We start from the raw sequence: 21,962 nt of genomic DNA, 5'->3' as shown, positions 1-21,962 counted from the left end.
CTTAAAACCTTTTACTGGGCCCTGGCCGGTTGGCTCAGTGGTAGAGCGTCGGCCTGGCGTGCAAGAGGTCCCGGGTTCGATTCCCGGCCAGAGCACACAGGAGAAGCGCCCATCTGCTTCTCCACCCCTCCCCTTCTCCTTCCTCTCTGTCTCTCTCTTCCCCTCCCGCAGCAAGGCTCCAATGGAGCAAAGATGGCCGGGGCACTGGGGATGGCTCCTTGGCCTCTGCCCCAGGCACTAGAGTGGCTCTGGTCGCAATAGAGCGACGCCCCGGAGGGGCAGAGCATCACCCCCTGGTGGGCAGAGCGTCGCCCCTGGTGGGCGTGCCAGGTGGGTCCCAGTCGGGCGCATGTGGGAGTCTGTCTGTCTGTCTCTCCCCGTTTCCAGCTTCGGAAAAATACAAAAAAAAAAAACAAAACAAAAAAAAAAACAAAAACAAACCTTTTACTGGCTTCCACTTGCACAAAGAATAAAATAATAACCCCTTACCAGGTCCACACACCCTACATGGCCCACTGATGGTTGAGCTCCATACCTCTTTTCTTACTACTCTTCCTTTCATGAACTCTGCTCCAGTTTGTCTGGCCTTTCTTCCTACTACTTGAATTATTTTTATCTCTTGGTCTTTGCACCAACCATCTTTTCTTCCTAGAATGCCTTTTTTCCAGTCATATATATGACCAGGCTATGCCCTCATGAAGATCTTAGCTTCAAAAGACTATTTGAATCACATGTTCTAAACTAGACACCTCCTTCTCAGCAATCACTCTATCATATGGTCCTATGGTCCTATTTGATCTTCTTGCTAACTATGTCTATCTGAAGTGATTTTTATGTCATCATTTAATCTGCCTTTTCTGCTTCCCCCACCGGAATGCATGCTCATTGAAACTGGCCCCTTTCCTATCTTGCTCACTGAAAACCTCCCTGTGCTTGGAACAAAGTCTGATTATAATAAACACTTCATAATATTTAACTCAGTGAGTTCAGTCCTAGGTGTGGTAACTAATCGTACATTATTTTTAGAGACTACTTCGCTAAGAAGAAGAGAAGTAAGAGACAGCTCAAAGTCTCTGACGACAGTAGGGCCTCAGGTGAAAAGAGGTGTACACAGAAGTTAGAAGTTGATAGAGAAGAAAACTAACTTTAACTTTTTTTTTAATCTGCTTAGTCTAGTGAAATATTTTCTCAAAATATACTTTCTCTTCTACTTCTACTGCAAACCAGTAATGTAGAGTAAGCTAGTCAATGGATGGGGGACTTAGTGAGTAGCTAGGAAAAGGACTTGTATGCACTTTGATTGAGGCAAAAAATAGTATGTTCAAGGACCTGAAGGAAGTGATGGGATTTGAGACCAGAGAAGAAAGCAGGGTTTCTTCCATCAGGGCCATGAAAGCTTTATTGAGTCGGAGTCAGTAGTCCTGTGGTAGGAAGCTACCGGAGGGTTTTAAACAGAGATATAACATGCTTTACTTGTGGGAACGCTCACTGGGATTATGATTCAGGGAGCTGGGGGACTCTAGAGGGAAAAACTCAGTTGGACAGGCCCTCCAGTATTTTTGGTTCTTGATGAAGCATCTACAAACTGTCAGCTGAGTCAGTCTCTGGCGAGTAAACTGTCCCAAGGTGAATAAATGGATTATAGGTCACGGTGCTACCTCACGGCCATGAAGCCTTTCATCCCGTTATCTCTCCAGGAGCAGTAATGCCATAAAAGAAACGAATCTTGGGCTGTTTAGGGCTTTGTTTTTTAGTATACAGTTATTACTCTGTAGCTCTTAAAATTACTCCCACCCAAACTACAGCTCTAGAGTGGTAAAGAAAATTAAACTCTCAGAGATAGAATCAAAGAATAAAATTCTTAAAGAGCTTCAAGAGGAAAGAGACATTAATTGTTAAAAACAATTGTACAGAAGGTAAATTACTCAATGATGCTTTGAAATTACAGGGGAGTAAGTTTCGTAGCTGCTCAATATATGTGCTAGGTTGACATTAAGGTATTTTCTGTGGCTGTAAAATAATGCGGAAACACAGCTCCTGTTCAAGAAAAGTATTAAAATTTCATTGATTTCTGATGAGGTAGTCTCTGCGAGGAAGTTGGAAACTTTTGGATGGTAAGTTGTCTTTTATATACTGAAAACACCTTCCTATGTTTAGTACATAGTGATATCTCTAAAGGAATTGTAAGGGGTTTTCTTGGGGGGGGGATTTTTTTCCCGTTTGCTTGTTTGTTTAAACAAAATTTTTCCTCATATATATTTCCTAACTTATTTTCTGTTTTATACTTAGTATCAAGAACAGGGGGTCCTTAGGTTATGACACAGTTTCATTCCTACAACAGTGACGTAACCCAAATTTTGGTGTAAATTAAATAACCCTAGCCTAACACAAACAGAACACTTGCCCTTTTAACAGTCCATACTGGTGTAGGTAAGTGTACTGGGGGAAGCCAAGACCCTCACTGATATGCCGTGTTACTGTGTATTCTTCCACCACACGCAACCAAACTAGTTCGCCCATGTAGTCCGTAAGCACCACAGTAATGGCGTAAGCTGAAACACTCACGTCTCAACTTTTTAAAGATTCTATGGGAGTAAGCATCATAAACTCAAAACGTTGTATATCGTAACCCAAGGACACCCTGAATACATACAAGACAGGTTTAAATAAAACCATTAACAATCTTGAATTTTCTTTCCACAGCTTCACATTTAAAGGAAACAAGCAAATATTGAGAAAGCAAGTTCCTACAAGATATTTAGTTAAAAAAGAAAAATGAGTCATTTTCAAAATGAAAGCTTTAAAGCATTAAAATGCTCTAATAAAGAATTAATGCAATTCCATATGCTTATTACTAAGCTAGGAGACTATAGCCGTATATTTCTTTTCATATTTTTTCAAAGAGGAAGTTTGAAAAATAAGGTTTCTGTGCTGTTGAAATGAAATAAGGACTTTAGCCAACCAGAATATAAAATATGTTTAACAAAGCACTCTAGCATAACAATTAACTGAGACTTGCTTGGAAATTTTAACACATTGGGAGGGCTCAGATCCAAGACTTAAGAACTTTACTTGCATTATCCTAAGAAACTCCTCCAGTCATTCCGTGAGGGAGTACTATAGTCTCAAGTCACCAATGAGGGCATAGAGGCTCACGGGAAACAGAGTTTGCCACCCCAAATATGCCTCTTTGGGATATTGATTATATTAAGCTGGTTATTTCTAAGGCCCAAGAGGCTCAGGAAGAACCTTTGACCTTCCCTCTAACTGCCTAAAAGAATTTAAAATATCAATAGAAGGCTTGTTTCAGAAAGGAGCTAGCACCATAGATAACTATACGGCTCACAAAAATTAGGGGATATTTCAAAATGAATATGAAACGATGGAATATCCCCTAATTTTTGTGAGCAGTATATATTTTGGGAAAAACTTAGCCAGGCCCTTTAGTCAAAATCCTTTCTATGTCACATTGTTTTAAGATGTCCCAACAAACATTTGTTTATTAAACATTAACCTTTTTGAACTTCCCATGAATTACCTTAGATTCCCTAGGAAGCCCCAGATCCCTCCTTTTCCTTAGTCCTGGATTATACACACACATACACACATGCACACACACACACACAGTAAGCCCTTGAATAATGTCATTATAGCCAATGTCATTTCATCATAACATTGACGAAAAAAAATCAATTCCTGGCTGGGGCCACTGTCGGTGTGGAGTCTGCATGTTCTCCAAGAACTTGGGTTTCCTGCCACATCCCAAAAATGTGCAAGTGAAGTGAGTTGGCCTGTCTAATGGTCCCAGTCTGAGTGAATGCGGTGTCTGTGAGTGACCCTCTGATGGACGAGCATCCTGTCCAGGGTGGCCCCATTTTGCTCCCTGAGCTTCTGGGGTGCTCTGCAGCCACCCATGATTCTGAACTAGAGTAAGTGGGTACAAAAATCATTATCTTACTTATTTTTATTAATTTTTTAAAATGTCTGTATTGCTTCTGACCTGCAGTCGCCCACAGGATAAAGCATCGACCTAGAATGTTGATGTCACAGGTTCGAAACCTTGGGCTTGCTTGGTAAAGGCATATAAAAGAAGCAACTACTATTAGTTGATGCTTCCTGCTCCATCCCCCCTTCCTCTCTCTAAAATCATTAAATATAATATACAATGTATCAAGTATCACTCACATTTACACAATGTTTAATATTAGAAATGTTTTAGGTCTTCATTTAGAAGTTTGGTGATGCTTTTGTGAGCAGAAATATGCCTTAGGAACCTAATTCCTGTTTATATCAATTAGCCTATAGTAAAATTGGTTTTAGTATACATATGTTATTTCACATAAAAGGCACAGTTTCCAAGAACCTATCAAGTTAAGTGAGTACTTAATGTACCTCATTTTGCCTTACTGCCTTTGGAATTCTTCATGCTTATGTAAATTCACTGGGTATATACATTAAATCTGATTTCCTTGTTAATCTGCCTTATGTCATTTAATTATTTGACCAGCCATAAGAACAAGAGGGAAAGGGGATGATTCCCCCTCCCCCACCAGGCCAAGTGAGAGGAAATAATGTAAGGTCATACAGCTCAGAAGTGGCATAACAGATCACCTGACTCCTGTTTCTGACTCCGATGCTCATTCTCTTAACACCACTGCACATTTGCTTGAATAATTTATGGATATACTTGAATGAAAGGAAGTATATAGCAGATATGTACACAGAGTTCAACTGCCTTACTTAGAATCCCAGCATCAGCACTGAAAGCTGTGGAAGACTCTTAAGCTCAGTTTTATGACTGGTTAAAATAAGAATCACATGACAGTGTGAGGATCAAGTGCGTTAATACATATAAAATCCTAAGAATAGTGCTCAGTGCCTGACCTGTGGTGGCACAGTGGATAAGGCCTCAACCTGGAATGCTGAGGTTGCCAGTTCAAAACCCCAGGCCTACTGTGTCAAGTCACATAGGAGAAGCCACAGCTAGTTGATGTTACCCACCCCACCCTTCCTCCTGTCTATCTCTCTCTCTTACTCTTTCCTCTCTCTAAAATCAATAAATAAAATCTTTAAAATAAAAAAGAATAGTGCTCAGAAAGTGTTGTATATTATTCTTACTAACATAAGTCATGAATTAAATATTTGAGACTGTTTATTCACTTAGCAATCTAAAATCATTCCACATTTCTTGGTAAACATCTGTAACAAGGCAATGGTTCTAATTTCCAGTAATGCAGGGCTACAGGGGACATGCTGCTTGACTTCTCTAAATGCCAACTCTTTTATTTCCTAAATAAAAAGCTTGTCTTACATTATCTCTAATGGTTTTAATATCTCTATATTTAATGATTCATCTGTGGGATAGTCATTAGATGCTACAGAGTAGGCTGGAGAAATCTTCCCTAAGGGGGAGAAAATTGAAATAAGGAAGAAGAAATGCAAGATGGCCCATGTTCATTTCCATAGAAACAAGATTGTCTCATTTTTGAACCTGGAACCAATAGCTTTTTCCTCTTTCTCCAAATATTTTCCAGGGGGAATTGTTATCAAATGGAAGAAGGTCAAGAACTAGTTCCATTTTGCCTAGATGTAAATCATCTCTTAAATAGCCCAGATGAATAAATTTATTTCTTATAAAATTGATTTTAGCTTCAATTCTTTATTTCATGGGTATCATCTCTGCTGCATTGGTTTACTTAAGATAAGTAGTTGTAATTTCTCTTTTACATATGCAAAATATTTATGCAAATTTATAAACAATGTGTAGAAACAGAGTTAGCATTTACATTAAATGTGAGGTATACAAAAATAAACTTTTGGTTTCTTTGTAATTTTTATTTGTGATCCTACCCCAAAATTTTTCATAAGAAGCAATATTACTATTTTATATCAGTCTTACACAAAGGAATTATCATAACCACTCATGAGCAAGTATTTTGTATCTATGAACATTATCTCTGATGCTGTTTACATAAAGGAAGATTATACCTCCTTGTAGGAGCATCTGAGGGATGCAGAAAGGTCCTATGCAGAAAGATTGAAAGTCCCCTCCCCCAGAACAGATTTCTGTTTGGGTTAAGAAACTTTCTCCAACAAAGACTCTCATTTGCAACCACATGCTACATAAGGCGTGTGTCACCAGGGCCATTAGTACCTCAGAGTGAAAACGTAGATCAGACTGACAAACCTACAGAGGCAAGCCTCGGAACAGATCTCAAAACATTCTCCCAGAAATGGGAAAGTTAGGGCAGATCAGAAGTTGAAGTACTGCAGGTATCCACATGGGGCACTCTCATGATGAGCTCTCGGGATTCTCTAGGACATGATACAGATGGAAACAGGCAAGAAGAGCAAGTTATTCATTTACTCAAGAAATACTTGATGAGTACTGTGATCTGTGTCTTTGTGTCTGCAGCTATTAAAGACAGAGTGGTGCACAGCTACAGTTCTTAACTTCAAAGAGCCTATAGCTCTGGTTGGAGAGGGGGCATGAAGGAAGATAAGTAAGCAGACAATCATTTAAAATATATATACCATGATACTGGTTAACATAAACTTTTTTTTTTTTTTTTTGTATTTTTCTGAAGCTGGAAACAGGGAGAGACAGTCAGACAGACTCCCGCATGCGCCCGACCGGGATCCACCCGGCACGCCCACCAGGGGCGATGCTCTGCCCACCAGGGGGCGATGCTCTACCCCTCCGGGGCGTCGCCATGTTGCGACCAGAGCCACTCTAGCGCCTGGGGCAGAGGCCAAGGAGCCATCCCCAGCGCCCGGGCCATCTTTGCTCCAATGGAGCCTCGGCTGCGGGAGGGGAAGAGAGAGACAGAGAGGAAGGAGAGGGGGAGGGGTGGAGAAGCAAATGGACGCTTCTCCTGTGTGCCCTGGCTGGGAATCAAACCCGGGATTTCTGCACGCCAGGCCGACACTCTACTGCTGAGCCAACCGGCCAGGGCAAGATACTGGTTAACATAAGATGTTAAGGAAGTACTAAGAAGAAATCACCTAGCCTAGCAGGGACTATGAGGACTTTCCAAAGAGGGTGACATCTTAGCTAAGACCTGAAGCATGGGTGACGATTATGGAAGTGCATATGGGAGATTCAGTTGGTGGACATGGGAAGAATGGTATTTGAAGCAAAGGGGGAACGCATGTCCATAGGCCTAGAAAGGAGCATCAGCATGTTGTGTCGGTGGAACTTCGAGAGTAACTGAAATATACAATGAGGGGCAGGAGCAGTGACGCAGAGATGGGCACCAGTAGTGAGTATGAAAATTCACTTATTCAAAAGCTCTCTTTGTCAGCAGTGAAAAAATAAACTTTAGGTGTGCGCTGAGGATAGAGATGAGCACTAGAGATGAGGCATGGGGTCCTTTTTCGCCTTCCTCATAGCATCGCCTAAGCCCAGACTTACACAGCTGATTGTATGAGCATCAAAAAAAGGATTTTCAGATCTTATGGAATGCATACTATTCTGAAAATCAATTTTCTCTACACCTGCACTTTTCCCAAAGCACGTCTTTTGGGGTGCTTAGGGATTTTTGGAGAGAAGCTTACTTCCTGGAATGCAGAGGTAGTGGAAGGTGACCTACTTCTTCTAAGCATTCCCATGAAGCCAATAAATTAAAACAGTATCTGTGTTTAGAGACTGGGAAGGCAAATTGTTAGTCTATGTGTAGCAAAGAAGATAAGAGCAAATAAATGAAAAATAAAGACTGTCCTGGAAAAATTTATATTTTTGTTATAGAAACAAAGCACAGAAATAATACGGTAAGTAAATAAATAAATATAGAAATATAGAAATAAATACAGCAGTGGCATATAGCACAACACAAAAGACACTGATGAAAGATCAAGATAATGCTGAGAGTTGCAAAATTATTTACCTATGGCATCATCTCAGCCATGTAAAAATAAATATGCACATGCAAATATTCAAAGGAAATCATCAAAAGATTAACATTGACTCTTTCTTGGTATAAAATGATAGGTTATGCCTGTTTTCTTGGTTAGTTAGTCTATTTTAAAAAAAAAAAAAACCATTGCCTCATCAACAAAAAATAAGGGAAATGAATGAAGAGTACATAGGAAAGGGAGGGATACATTAGGTACAACTTCTAATCAAATTTCACTTAGGCACTTTGTAGAGGAGAGAGGGGCAAGAATGACAACTCCCTTACTTCCAGGCTTAAGTTCTCAGCAATCTCCCTTGTGGCATATAAATCAACTTGAGATACGCATTCTTCATGAAGGACTGTGGTTTTGTCCATTCATATGCAATAAATAATAATACTCTACTTATATAGGTAAATAACAGCATGTTCCTGGGATCTGGGGTAGGGTAAAGTGTTGACACAGGTTTCAGTCCGGAGCTGGTCTGACCTTGCACTTTGCTATGTGTTTTCTTTTCAAAGAAAAGATTTTGAGCCTGACCAGGCAGTGGCACAATGGATAGAGCATCGGCCTGGGATGCTGAGGACCCAGGTTTGAAACCCTGAGGTCACTAGCTTGAGCATAGGATCACAGACATGACCCCATGGTCGCTGGCTTGTGTCCAAAGGTTGCTGGCTTGAACCCCAAGGTCACTGGTTTGAGCAAGGGGTCACTGCCTCAGCTGCAGGGCTACCTCCCAACCCTCATCAAGGCTCGTATGAAAAAGCAACAAATGAACAACTAAGAGTTGATGTTTCTCATCTCTCTTCCATTTTGTCTGTCTGTATGTCTCTTTCTCTCTCGCTAAAAAAAAAAAAAAAAAAAAAAAAAAAAAAAGATTATGAGGATTTTTGTAGTACCTAATCACTTTTCCTATATTGAACTTGAGCTCCAAACTAGCTCTCAAGGCTCTTTTTAATTTTTGTCTTTGCATCTTTCCTTCCGATGCATTTTTAAACTTTGGTATGAAAGCAAAGTTCAAATTATTTGACCGAATGAACAAGTACTTTTTGTATGCATAAAATATAACTCTGATCAAAAGCTGGTTTATTTCTTTCCTGAATTGTCCAGATAATTTAACTGCAGAGGTCTAGATTATGAGGTTGATTAAAACTTCCAGGAAATATGTTGTTAATCTATGCAGTTTTGGAGATAGTGTTGCCATTTATGAACTCCATTTTTCTAATGTCTATTTTGCTTTGTTTTCCAAGATTGTATCAACTTTTCATTCAAAGAGGCCTCTTCTGATTATAGACACACACTGCCTTTTACCATTGCTATCTGTTTTATTGCTCCAACTAGACTTCAAGATTCTCTGAAGATAGGAAATGAAGGCTGTACCTTTTATAAGCTAAATGAAATACTTTGAGGCACATAACTCAAGGAAATGTAGAATTAATATTGTGAAAGGATGTGAAAAAAGTATAGCATTCACATGCAAATGTGGATAAAATTAGTGTCTTAATTCTTTGATAAAACAAAAGTGACACCCTATATCTCTACTGAAAATGAATCAGATCTGAATTTCTCATTGTCTTATATGAACCTTCTCCCTATCTTTCTTGCTTTCTCTCTTTTTATCTCTCTCTCCATCCTTTCATCTCTGACCTTTCTCCAGTTTCCTCTTCTTCCTCCACCCATTTTTGTTCTTCCTTTATTTGAAAGACAACAACCTCAAAGCCACAGCAATGGATAACTATTGAACTATGTCAGTAAAATGCTAGATAAAGAATACAACGCCTGCTTAAAACCATTTTATCTTCACTAAATTACCTTTTCTTTTTAATCCCTAAAAGGACAGACATGCTTTGAAACTATCATGTGTGATACACATTCTAATGAGATCCATGCAATTGTTCTTTACCACTACCAAGATATTCAGCCTCAGAAGATATTATAATAATTGAAAGCCTTTTGATAAGCCAGGAAAATAACTGCTCTCCTATCTTGCAGCCTCACATGGGAGTTAAATACTATTTCTCTCAGCACAAGAGATGAGGTTGTAAAAGCTCACCTTTGCAAGTGTGTTAACATTTTCTAGGTTGATTTTACGTGGTTTAGTCAAGTGCTGAACTCATCTTTGTATTAAACTATTATTTTTCTGTCTCTAGCAAAAGAACATCTGGGTGCTTTTGCAAGGTAAAATTTTAAAAATTAATAAAACTCTTAAGATCTACCCTAATGAAAATTAACTGAAAGTACATTTATTTATTTATTTATTTATTTATTTATTTATTTTTGCCTGATAATTTAATACTGCAAAAGATTATCTATAAATCTTTAAGAATTTAGAAAATAATTTTGCCTTGTTTCTTGAGAGTAAAAAGAAAGCCTATCTGGTTGTCTTTCTTGAAGGCTAATATTCAAGTGGTTTTTGTTTAATGCTAATATGAAGCTATCCTAAAATTAAAGGTATTATTAAATTATATATAGTTACGGTGAGTTTTAGCTTTAATAAGGCTGATTAAATTTCATTGTTTTATTATTTCAATTAGAAACAATTCATAGAACACTTACATGTGTTCTTACTTGACGCCTATGTGAGTTTTCTCTTTTTTTCGCTAGTAATATACATGAATTAAAATCGTTCATTTGATCACATATCCCCATTTTTGGTTCAGAACATATGGTAATCTTAATAAATTCAGTGACAGTAGACTACAGTGAGTAAAAGCATACTTGATGAATCATCCCACAAGGTTTTAAAATCTAAGTAAAATTGATTTACTTAGATTTTTATGCATTAGTGCAGAATATTAAGGTAGACAGCCTCATTATAGTGAAAGCAACCATCCCTGTGAATTTACGATTCCAAATAGGGCTGATTTAAAGAGGGTCACCCCGCATTCCAGCCTCTGGGAGTTTAATTGCCTCCTCTGCACAGACATGATCGCTGCTTTCCCACCCCCACATGAGCATCCCACTTCCCGGCAGTCCTGTTATCACATAAGTCTTATTTCATGGAGTTGGAAAGTAACCTAACGCTTCTAATCAAAACTGCAGTCCTCTTTTAGGTTGGTTCCAATTTACTTCTAAACATTTCAAAGTAGTGCCAAGTTTCAGCAGCCCAATTTTTCATAATGTTGACAATCAATATATTTTTTCTTCAACAAATCTCTACCTCTCTTTTCAAAAGACAAAACTTTCACCTATAGAGAATTCTTTCAAACCTGCTCTTAAAAAAGTGTTAAGAAATGGATTGAGATCTCCTCCCTATTCTTCAGAGGAAAGACCTACAGAGCCTGGTAGAGGTCACACGGCCTGGTTGCCATGGCGGTGATGTCAAAACCACTTTGGCATCACAGGCCATATGATGGGCAATACCAGTTGGTTTTAAAGTCTGGAGAACTTGAGTTTGAGTGTTAATTTGGCCACTGTGACTTTAGAAAAGTGACTTAGATTTCTGAACTTCTTTCTTTAATTCTGAAATGGAACTGTCCAGATCATACGCTTTATTATAAGAAATAAGTTTGATGGTATTTGAAGAAGGATGGCACCCTGTGTGTTACTTTGTAAGGGCCCTATTGAAAGTTGTTATCTAATTACAAAATAATGATTGATTCAACTATCTTAAAATGAAATAAAAACAAGCCATGGCCCTTGGCACCAAAAACGTTCCATCAACTCTCAGCCTATACCGCAAACACAAAAAAAAGTGTGCAGAGTGCCTAATTAAGGTAAACTTAGCCAATAGGAGAGATGAAAGATGCTAACCCTCTGTTCCAGTCATGGAGACCCACCCTTTGTACAACCTAGAGCTTGCTTCCAGTTCAGTGCAGTTTTAGGAGGGAGATCATAGCTGCTGTATTTAGGGGAAATCAAAAATTGCTGGTTCAGATTTCCTTTTAATATTGTCTACATAACTACCTAGACATGGGCTTTTTCTAACCTAAAAAACAATGCATTCTCAGAGCAAAGTTCTTCACCATAGGCTTCCCAGGATTCACCGGGCTTAGGAATTGAGTCAAGCCTGTGAGTCATCACTGTCCTCTGCTTTTAATGATCTGTTTGTTGGGCACCAAACAAGTGGGGCTTCTGGGGGTGACACATTTCATGCGGGAAACAGGGCCTGAGGCTTTGTGGCATTCTCACAGTCAGGGAAATGCTGGAAGTAAGACACAAACCTGCAGTTTTCACAATACAGAACCCGCCTCCCACCCCTGAAAGGTCCTGTAACTAAAAGCACCTGGTGAATCACTGAAGGAGCCTCACCAAGGGGCGCTATTACATCACCTGTCTTTAAATTTCACATATGAAATGCCAGATGAGGTGATTCTACACTTACATTGTTTCATCTGAGTTTTCTGACCATATTCTGATCACCCCACTGTATTATTCAGAGAAATAAAATTTTATGAAGATAATTTTTAAAAAACTTTGATTTTAACATATTTGTTTCAGTACCATACTTCCAACCTGTTATAGATATTAAATATTCTCTTATTCTATAACATATTACAGACCTCGCAGATGTTTGCTAAAGAATGCCAAGAATACTTTTTCTAGTGCAGTGTTAATATACATTTAATATATTTCATCTTTCCCATTGATAGCAAATGCTTTCAATCAAATGACTTGATTATTTTCAAGTGAAGGAAAAAATACAAGGTTAGAAATAGAAATACAAATAAGGTACACATTCATTACTTCTAACTTAACACACAAAACAAAGAACTAGTGTTTTAGAGCACCTGCTACAAAGCTATTTTGTGGGCACAAAAACATAAAATCTGGCCTGGCTAGTGGCTCAGTGGATAGAGCATTGGTCTGACATATGGATGTCCCAAGTTGGATTTCCGGTCAAGGCACATAGGAGATCATCTGCTTCTCATCCCCTTTCTCTCCCACTTCTCTCCCTCTTTCCCTCCTACAGCCAGTGGCTCAGCTGGTTTGAGCATATCCCTGGGCACTGAAGATACCTCAGTCTGAATGCATTGGCTCAGGTGCCAAAAATAGCTGAGTACACGAGCATTGGCCCCAGATAGGATTGCTGGGTGGATCTCAGTCTGGGTGCATGTGGGAGTCTGCCTCATTACCCCACCTCTTACCTAAGATAAAATGTATATATAAGCTGGTCTAGTGTCCTTATGAACATTTACTGTCACTATTTTACTGCAGCAGATTAATTCTGCATACTTTTGGAGCCGTCAGAGACTTCGAGGTGACTATGTCATGCCTATTCCTATGACTTAGGTGAGAGGCTCTCTTTTTACAGAGCTTATGTAAAGAAAATAATCTATCATCCCTCCTTTATATGGAGGTACTTTGTGGAAGCATGACTAACTTGGGAAGTAGGGGTCTGCTTTGACTGAAAGATCAGGGCTAAGTGAAATCACAGCAATCAGCTATGTAAGAGGTATTTGTAGAGATTTTGCATATTGCTATGTCAGTGCACTGTTAAAAACATCAATAGAAACACAAACATGGAAAACAACATTCCCTCACAATGGGCTGGCTGCATTGAAGCTGCTTGGACCACATTGGAGCTGTTTACAAGGAAATACTGACTGGCACTCAGGACTGAGCTAGCCAATTTGGAATAAAGAACAGTGACTCCCAACACACCCTCCAACAGCAGTCTGTTTGCTACTGCTCATCCAGAACAGAATGGAAAAGGATGAACCCAGGGAGACATCAGAAGGGACTTGCGTGCCATTCGAAAGAAACAGTTGCCACTGAAAATCTTTAACACAAGAAGTAACTTGATGAGACTTATGTGCTAGATGTTCCCTCTGGTAGCAATGTGGAGAATGGTCTGAGATGCGTGTGTGTATGTGTATGTGCACATGTGTGTTGAGATTTTATGACAATGTTGACTGGGCGATAGATAAGTAGGTTCACTTAGACATCTGGGTGAGAGATGATGAATCCTTACATTAAGCAAGTGGCAATAGAGAGAAGAGAAAATAAGTAAATAAAGGGATATTTAAGAATGACTGAATGTGAAGGATGAAGGCCAGAAAGGAGGAGATGATGACTCCAGAGTTGTTGCCTAAGAGCGTGGCGGTCAATAGTGGCACCCACGGAGCTGACAACCACGTTTGTGTGGGATTGAGGGAACAGGAGTTAAGTTCTATGCATTGTATTGAGTTTTAGGTACCTGAAACATCAAGGTAGGGATACTTACAAATGAGTAAAATCAGTAGATTGCTGAAGACAAGGACTAGAAATGGATACTTTAGAGGCATTACACAGTCAACAGACTGGCTAAAGCTATTCTTGTCCAGTGAAAGTAAACGTTGCGAGAAGACTAGACCCTTTGAGGGGGATCCACAGAAATAAGGAAAATAGGTCATAAACCTCCAGAAAAAGTAACACTATGTTGAAAAGCAGCAGCATTTCCTATAGAGTCTCTATGATGAAACATTTCACCATCCTTTGATGGGAAAAATATAGTACACAAAGGAGGAATTACAGTGGATGGCAACCCTTTCTTGACATTGTTTAATTATCCCAAAATAAAATTTCTTAGGGTATGAGCTTACAAAACACTCAAATGTTTTGATTTGTTGAAATGAAAGTGGTTCAGATCCAAAGAATAATATTCAGTTGAAATATTTTTCTTAGTGCCTTAATAGGAAATTAAGTCAAGAGATGTTGCATTTTGTTCAACCTATTGAGATGAAGAATTTGCCTTTTAATGAGAAATTTGCATTTCATTATAATGATGTGCCCTATGTCCTGGACTTGGTTATTCTCCCCAGAAGCAAGGAAGGACTTTTTTTGGATCATGTGCTCAATATATACTAATGACAGAATCCAGAAAATTTATCTCAGACCTTAAAATATATATATGTGTAGTTAAAAAGAAAACAAGTATGGAAAAAAAACATGCTCTCTTCTGGGTACTATATAAGGAAAATCTGCAGAGGTGACCTCCTGAATTTCCTGTTTCACAGCCAGGCATCTGAGCCGACAGAACTAGTCATGAAAAGAGTCCTTTCAGATTAGGTCATTGAATGTGCTAAGAATTATTTGTAAAGGCGAGTTTAATCATTCAGGGACACATGAGTCAGCAGGATATTTAAAGCAGGAAGTAGCAGTTTGGGGGCGTATGGGGGTGGAGAAGAGGTCCAAAATTCTAATTTAATTTGAAATAGTAACACTTTGAATAAATAGAATTTAAGTAATAAAAAAATTAACAAAGATGATCTATTTTTGAGAAATAGCATGTTGCATTAAAAATAAATTTAATAACTTAATATGTTTTCTGGTTATAATAAAATGATCATGTTTTTAAATTGGATTAAAATGATCATTAAAGTCTCAGTGTTTCTGAGGAAATTTCAGAATTCTCAATTTTCAGAAGTCAATGTATTTGCAAGAGAAAATTTTTTCTTTGGTAAACAAAATGTTAAAACTGACAAAAGTTTTTCAAGAAGCTTACACCAAGAGAAAGTTTCTCCTTTTAAAGTGTTTCTGATATTTTCTGGATGGCTCCTATGACATATACATAATTATTACATGGTATTTTCATTCGGTTAGTTTATCCCCTTCTTTACTGGAAACTCCTGGGAGGCAGACTAAGTATCTGCTTGTTGTTTGTTTGTTTGATTTTGCAATTGCCTACCTTATAGTATCTTCTCAAAAGCCACACATTCTGCATCCCCTCCCCCCCAAACAGGGGAACACATCTTCCTCAAAGAGTTGAACTTCATGACACTCTACTATTTTTGTATATTAAAATGTATAGGAAATGCATAATGTAACCATTTCTTTACTTTTCTTTTTAAAATCAGCTTTTTTTTTCTTACTGTCTTTGTGGTAGATGAATGACAATCTTTTCATTTTACAGAGATAAAATCATTAAAACCTGATTTTTCCTACTACATATACGGCAAATATCCCATTGAAACCCTTATTTGGGAGATGGCAACACATGAATTCACACTAACAGCTAAAACTCTATCATTTATACAGTAACAAAGTATGAAGACGAATTAGGTTACTTTGAATTAACAAAATTAACTCAGAAAATTATTTTCAGAATACATTTTTATTGACTAATTTTGGAGAGAGAAAGGAAAAGAGAAACATCAGTTTGTTGTTTCACTTATTTATACATGCATTGCTTTTGTTTCTTTGTTGTTTTTTTGTTTTTGAGAGACAAATGGTTTATTTGGTAACAAGGAGTAAAAGAATTCTTAGTTCCTTTTCTCTCTCTGGTGACTGAACTGTGATAGTGAAATGGATAGCAACATACAAGCATTTCCTTGCAGTCCACGATCTTTGGCAGAAATGCAAAGATGCCTGAGTTATGTGATTTGCAATGATCATTTTCTAGACAGAAGTGCCAGCTGTTGTGTTTTCTAAGTATCAGCAGTTGCTACATTTTCCTTCTTGTTTTCAGGTTTCGTGGCAGGAAACAGAAGTACTTCCTGGATGTGATTGGAGTCTGAGAAACATAAGGACTTGTTTGATGCCATGCCCCAGCCAGCTGTGCAGGGCAGCTGTATTCCAGGGCAGTGCAGAAGATTTCGTCTATGAACTTGGCCTAATTATTGCCAGCGGCCTTGGCCTTGGCCAGGTTCTTCAAAAAGCTGCCTCTTCCTCATAGGATCATTCAGCTCAGTGTAGGCATTTCATATTTCCTTCTCTGTGACAAAAAGTTCAAAGAGTTCAGTCAGACCCTCTTTAGAAAAGGTGCCTTTTTGCCTTTTTGCCAAAGGGTTCGTTATCAGGCTCATTGTCTTTGGGTGATGACAGATGAAGTAGGATTGATACTTCGCTTCCAGGAACTCCCCAACAACATATCACGGAGCTTGGTTGGCTGAGGCCCCAGGTGGAGCGCATTCCACAGCTTTGGCTACACAGCTATCATCAAGAATTTTGAAAGTTCCTTCCATTTCAAAGAGGTTAGTTTCTGGCATTTTCACCCCCAGGACTTTCTCAAGCTGTTCTACCAGGCTGGTTTTCCAGAAGGGTGGGGTAAAGCCTTCTGGGTCACCTGGATTGTAGGTGACCTTGTACCATCCCTGAAATAATCTCCTCTGTGATTTCCCTGAGATCACGATACTCTGCATAGGCCATGTAGAGCTCACAGGTGATGAACTCAAGATTGTGAGTCAGATCCATTCTTACATTCTGGAAGCAGCATCCAATTTCATAAACCGAGCCAATGCCACCTCATTGGTTTATTCTTTTATGTGCCCTGACCAAAAATCGAACCTATAACCGTGGGGTATTGGGACAATGCTCTAACCAACTGAGCTACTTGGCCAGGGCTCAGAAAATTTCACTCTCTTACAGTGGTTTTCAAAGTGTGTGCATGCACCAGCCGCATCAACATCACCTAGAAACTTGAGGCCCAGTAATGTGTGCTTTAATAAGCCCTCCGGTGAGACACACATGCTCAAGTCTGAGAACCACTGCCCTAGAAGGATTTCTCCCACCTGCGCTTGCAATGTCAGCTGAATGGTGATGAGTCACATTTCAGACCGTAAACATGCTTCAAAGTCTAATTTTTTATTTTTGGTTCCCAAGAAATTAAGTATGTGTATGTTAGCAGAGAGATGGCTAAAAGAAGGAAGCTAAGAGAAATATAATTTAGAGAAAAAGATTTTGCTAAGAAGACAGACTAGGATCATGAGCAGCCAGGAGAAAAAGGGAAAACACTACTTAAAGACGAGTTCTACTGAAGAAATGGAGCGGTCTCCGAACTTCAAGAAGTCTAGAAGCCTTTTATCACAAAGGAAGTATACACAGATTTGTGTCCTTGTCTTCTTTTTTAAAAAATCTCATTCTGATCAAGCTTGGGCTTAGTCAGGCATGCATTGTAAACTTCAGAAAGAAGACTTCAAGGGTTTAAAAGAAAAGTGGGCAGAATCTATGACATGTGACTTCATACCAGAGAAAGAAAGCTTAAAGTTTTGTGAAGTCTTAAAAATACCATTCCTACTATGCAAATAGAAATAATTTCAATGAGGAAGGAGAAAGGAAGAAACCTATTAAAAATGAGATGGCTCAGAATCTTCTTAACTTTTAAAAGGAGATGCATATAATAATAATAATAATAATAATAATAATAATAAAAGACAATTTAAAAGAACATTATGGATCTATAAGAATAACGTTCAGAAGGCTAAATGTAAAATAAGCCACTAAATACTAAGGGTAGGAAAGAAAAGTCCTTTTTGTTTGTTGTTAATGTTTGACTTGACTTGTTTTCCTTTGTTTGGACCAAGAAGATCAAAGAAATACTCCTACTGCTTTGGGCCCATAATGGAACTCTTGGTCACTGACCAATAAGAAAAAATAAAGAATTCAGCTCTACTTCATTTCTGTCTTCTCTTTCCATGAGGACAAAGAGGTAGAAAGAATATAGGTGAAAAGGGAAAGATGCTGAGGAAGGAACAGAAGACACTGTTCAATGATGCTTTTAAAGTACGTCTTCTGACCTGGGTGAAGTACCACCCTGCGTTCTAAGAGAACATGAGAAGGAGACTGAGCTGCCAACAGTGGTGTTGCTGGTGTAGCCACAGTGAACAGAGGGAGTCAGCAGCCTGGTCATGGCCAATGGTATCTGGGTTTACAATGAAAGAAAGTGATTTTCTCACACACATTGATAAAGAGCGATGTTGATTTGAGGACTGATATCTCAGGCAGTGGTGGGTGAGCAACTAATATAAAAAGATAAAGAGATGCTGGTTGGAGATTTTTTTAAATCATTTAAATAGAGGTGATAGACAGCTATATTAAAGAATTACAGAGCACCTAGTGTACCTGGACTCCACTTAGACAGCATCTGAAAAAGTTTCTTAAGGGCAATGACAGGATTTCCCCTTTTTCTCCTGGTTTGGAAGTAAACTGGTAGAACCACTCTGGGAAATCTTCACATTTCAAGTGACCCTGTAGTGGGATTCCTTTCTTAGCTAAGTGGCCTGGACTGATTGTGCACACATGTACTAAGAGACAGGTATACAGTTCTTCATAACTGTATTGTCTATAATGGCCCCAGAAAGCACATCACATATATGCTCATGAACCTTAGAATAAATTGTGAAATTAGAGCTCAGTAAAATTTTTATTTTTTAAATAAAAGGAGGCAGAAAGACAGACTCCTGCTTGCACCCAACTGGGATCCACCCAGCATGCCCACTAGGGGTGCAATGCTCTGCCCATCCTAGGCCATTGCTATGTTGCAATCGGAGTTATTCTTGCGCCTGAGGTGGGGGCCATGGAGCCATCTTCAGCACCAGGGCCAACTTTGCTCCAATGGAACCTTGGCTGCAGGATGTGAAGAGAGAGAGAGAGAGAGAGAGAGAGAGGAAGGAGAGGGGAAGGGTGGAGAAGCAGATGGGCTCTTCTCCTGTGTGCCCTGGCTGGAAATTGAACCCAGGACTTCCACATGCTGGGCCGAGGCTCTACTGCTGGGCCAACCAGCCAGGTCTCAGTGAAATATTTTAGTAGAAATACAAAGGAACTAACTAAAACTAAACTACTCAAGCAATCACACAAATATGATACTAATCTCAAGTGAGGTTAGTAAGGAATATATATCATGGAACTCCATTTATTAATGCTCAGAAATAGATGAAACAGAATCATAGACTTAGATTTAAAAAACTATAAAGAATAACAAAGGAAAGTGGTTATTATAACAGTCACACTTTCAGGGGTATGACTTAGAGGGGAGAAAAGGGACATGACAGGAAAAAGCTGCCACACGAATGCTGAACCACTGACAGTACTTTATGTCTGTTTTCTTTTTTTTTGTTTGTTTTTTGTGTTTTGTTTTTAGCAAGAGAGACAGACAGGAAGGGAGAGAGATGAGAAGCATCAGCTCATAGTTAGAGCACCTTAGTTATTCCCTAATTGCTTTCTCATATGTGCCTTGATCTGGAGAGGAAGTCTCCAACCAAGCCAAAGACCTCTTGCTCCAACCAGAGACCTTGGGCTCAAGCCAGCGACCATGGGGTCATGTGAATGATTCCACACTCAACCTGGTGACCCTACACTCAAGCTGGTGAGCCCATGTTCAAGCCAGCAACCTTCGAGTTTCAAACCTGGGTCCTCAGCATCCCAGGCCAATGCTCTACCCATTGCACCACCACCTGGTCAGGCTGATTTCTTTCTTTTTTTTTTTAAGTTTTTATTTATTGATTTTGGTGAAAGAAGAAGGGGGAGAGAGAGAGAGAGAGAGAGAGAGAGAGAGAGAGAGAGAGAGAGGAGCATTGATCTTTTCCTGTAGGTTCCCTGACCAAGGATCAAACCAGCAGCCTCTGTGCTGCAGGATGGCAATCTAACTAACTGAGCTATCCAGACAGGGTGATTTATGTTTTAACCCTGATGGAGTTTACATAGTATTTGCTTGTTAACAATCCCTTAAACAATATCTATATCTTTTATATACTTTTCTGTATGTATAGCATATTACAAGATCAAAATGCTAGAGAAGATATTTCTCATGATGGTGTTACTGTGGAGAAGGAAAAAAAAAACCATTTTACGTGATGATTTTGAATTAGTTGAATCTGTATTACTGAGCAAGGTACTTATTTAATCACTGATTCCAGACTAGGTTTGGGAGTGTTTCAGAGTGTGTTGAAGGGTTCTGTCTTCAACTCTGTTTGTTGCTTAAGTGGACATTTTTATCAGGGAGACAGATGAAAATACAAGATACAATAGGAGATTTAAAATTTATATGAAAATAGAATGAGCTCAGAGCTGGACAGTGTTTCCCAAAGTTTTGTATGCTTAAAAATCACGTGGGAATCTGGGAGAAACGTAGATTTTGATTAAGAGTGTCCAAACTGGGTGGGGCCGGGGACCCCGCAGTTCTTGCATGTTCCGGGTGATGGACGCCATGGATCAGTGGCTGCCACTTGGAGCAGCAAAAAAAAAAAACAATCAAATTTTAGTGCTTCTCAATCTTAAAAGTTAACGAAGCTATGGTTCTAATTCTTTTTTGTTTGTTTTTTTTATTTATTCATTTTTAGAGAGGAGAGGGAGAGACAGAGAGAGAGAAGGGGGGGAGAAGCTGGAAGCATCAACTCCCATATGTGCCTTGACCAGGCAAGCCCAGGGTTTCGAACCGGCAACCTCAGCATTTCCAGGTTGATGCTTTATCCATTGCGCCACCACAGGTCAGGCTATGGTTCTAATTCTTAATTTAAGTAGATGCGCGAGTCAGTGTCATGCTATAGGGACGATGCCACTCACAAGGTGATGAAGATGGTTTGTCAAGCTGAGCAGTCTGATTACCCTCTTTTTACATAGTCTCTCTTATATTGTTATCTACATTCCCACCTTTATTCACAAAGATTCTATTTTTTTTATAGTTCAATTTTATTGGGGTGACGTTGACTAAGATAATTACACAAGTTTCAGGTGTCCAATTCTACAACACATCTCTGTATCCTGTACTGGGTATTCATCCTTCCCACCCAAGTCAAGTCTTCATCCATCACCATTCATTCCCCCTCGACCCTCCTCACAACAATTCCATTTTCATCCATTCTGAAATGTAACAATGAGTCTTTCCTAAGTAATCATTCTAACTTTTTCCTTTTAACACTTGGAGCAACAGAAAGCATAATAATCACCATGGTCTCTCCATCAGTGGCAATGGCAGGGTAAGTTACTTTTTGTCTCAGAAAAGTCAGGAAGGAAGGCAAAAATATCAAATACATTTTGTTTTCTAGTTCTCATAATGAGTGAGTTATAATGATCAATTATAAATCTGAGGTCCAACAGGATGGTTCTAAATTAAGAACAATGAGTGTTTTATGAAAAAAATTTATAACATGGAAAAGAGTAGGTGTAGGGTAAGGAAGAAACAAAATAAAACCCATTTATTAAGTTTGCTGTATATACCAAATATATTGGTAAGTGTTCTGCCATGCTTTAACTCCCTCTACAACTCTGTGGAATGGGTACTGTTATTATTCACATTTTACAGAGAGAAGTCAAGTGGCTTGCCCAAAGCAACAGTTTAATAATAGATGGAGTCAAGATTAGAATCCAAGACAGTGCCCTTTTTAAAAGACTGGTTTCACTGCCTTATTTGCAGCTCCTTGAAAGAGGCAAAA

General features: G+C 39.0%; 1 protein-coding gene and 1 pseudogene across 1 annotated transcript in view; both read right to left on the bottom strand.

The window, feature by feature from the left end:
- Window positions 1-21,962, bottom strand: part of PTCHD4 (patched domain containing 4) — a 199,906-nt gene that overhangs the window by 147,067 nt on the left and 30,877 nt on the right. The window lies entirely within an intron of this gene.
- LOC136320971 (lysine--tRNA ligase pseudogene) overlaps window positions 16,213-21,962 on the bottom strand; it is a 30,443-nt pseudogene continuing 24,693 nt past the window's right edge.

The sequence above is a fragment of the Saccopteryx bilineata genome, chromosome 1 (genome assembly GCF_036850765.1).
Source record: "Saccopteryx bilineata isolate mSacBil1 chromosome 1, mSacBil1_pri_phased_curated, whole genome shotgun sequence".
Lineage (NCBI taxonomy): Eukaryota > Metazoa > Chordata > Mammalia > Chiroptera > Emballonuridae > Saccopteryx > Saccopteryx bilineata.
This window is presented reverse-complemented; position numbering and strand designations above follow the sequence as displayed.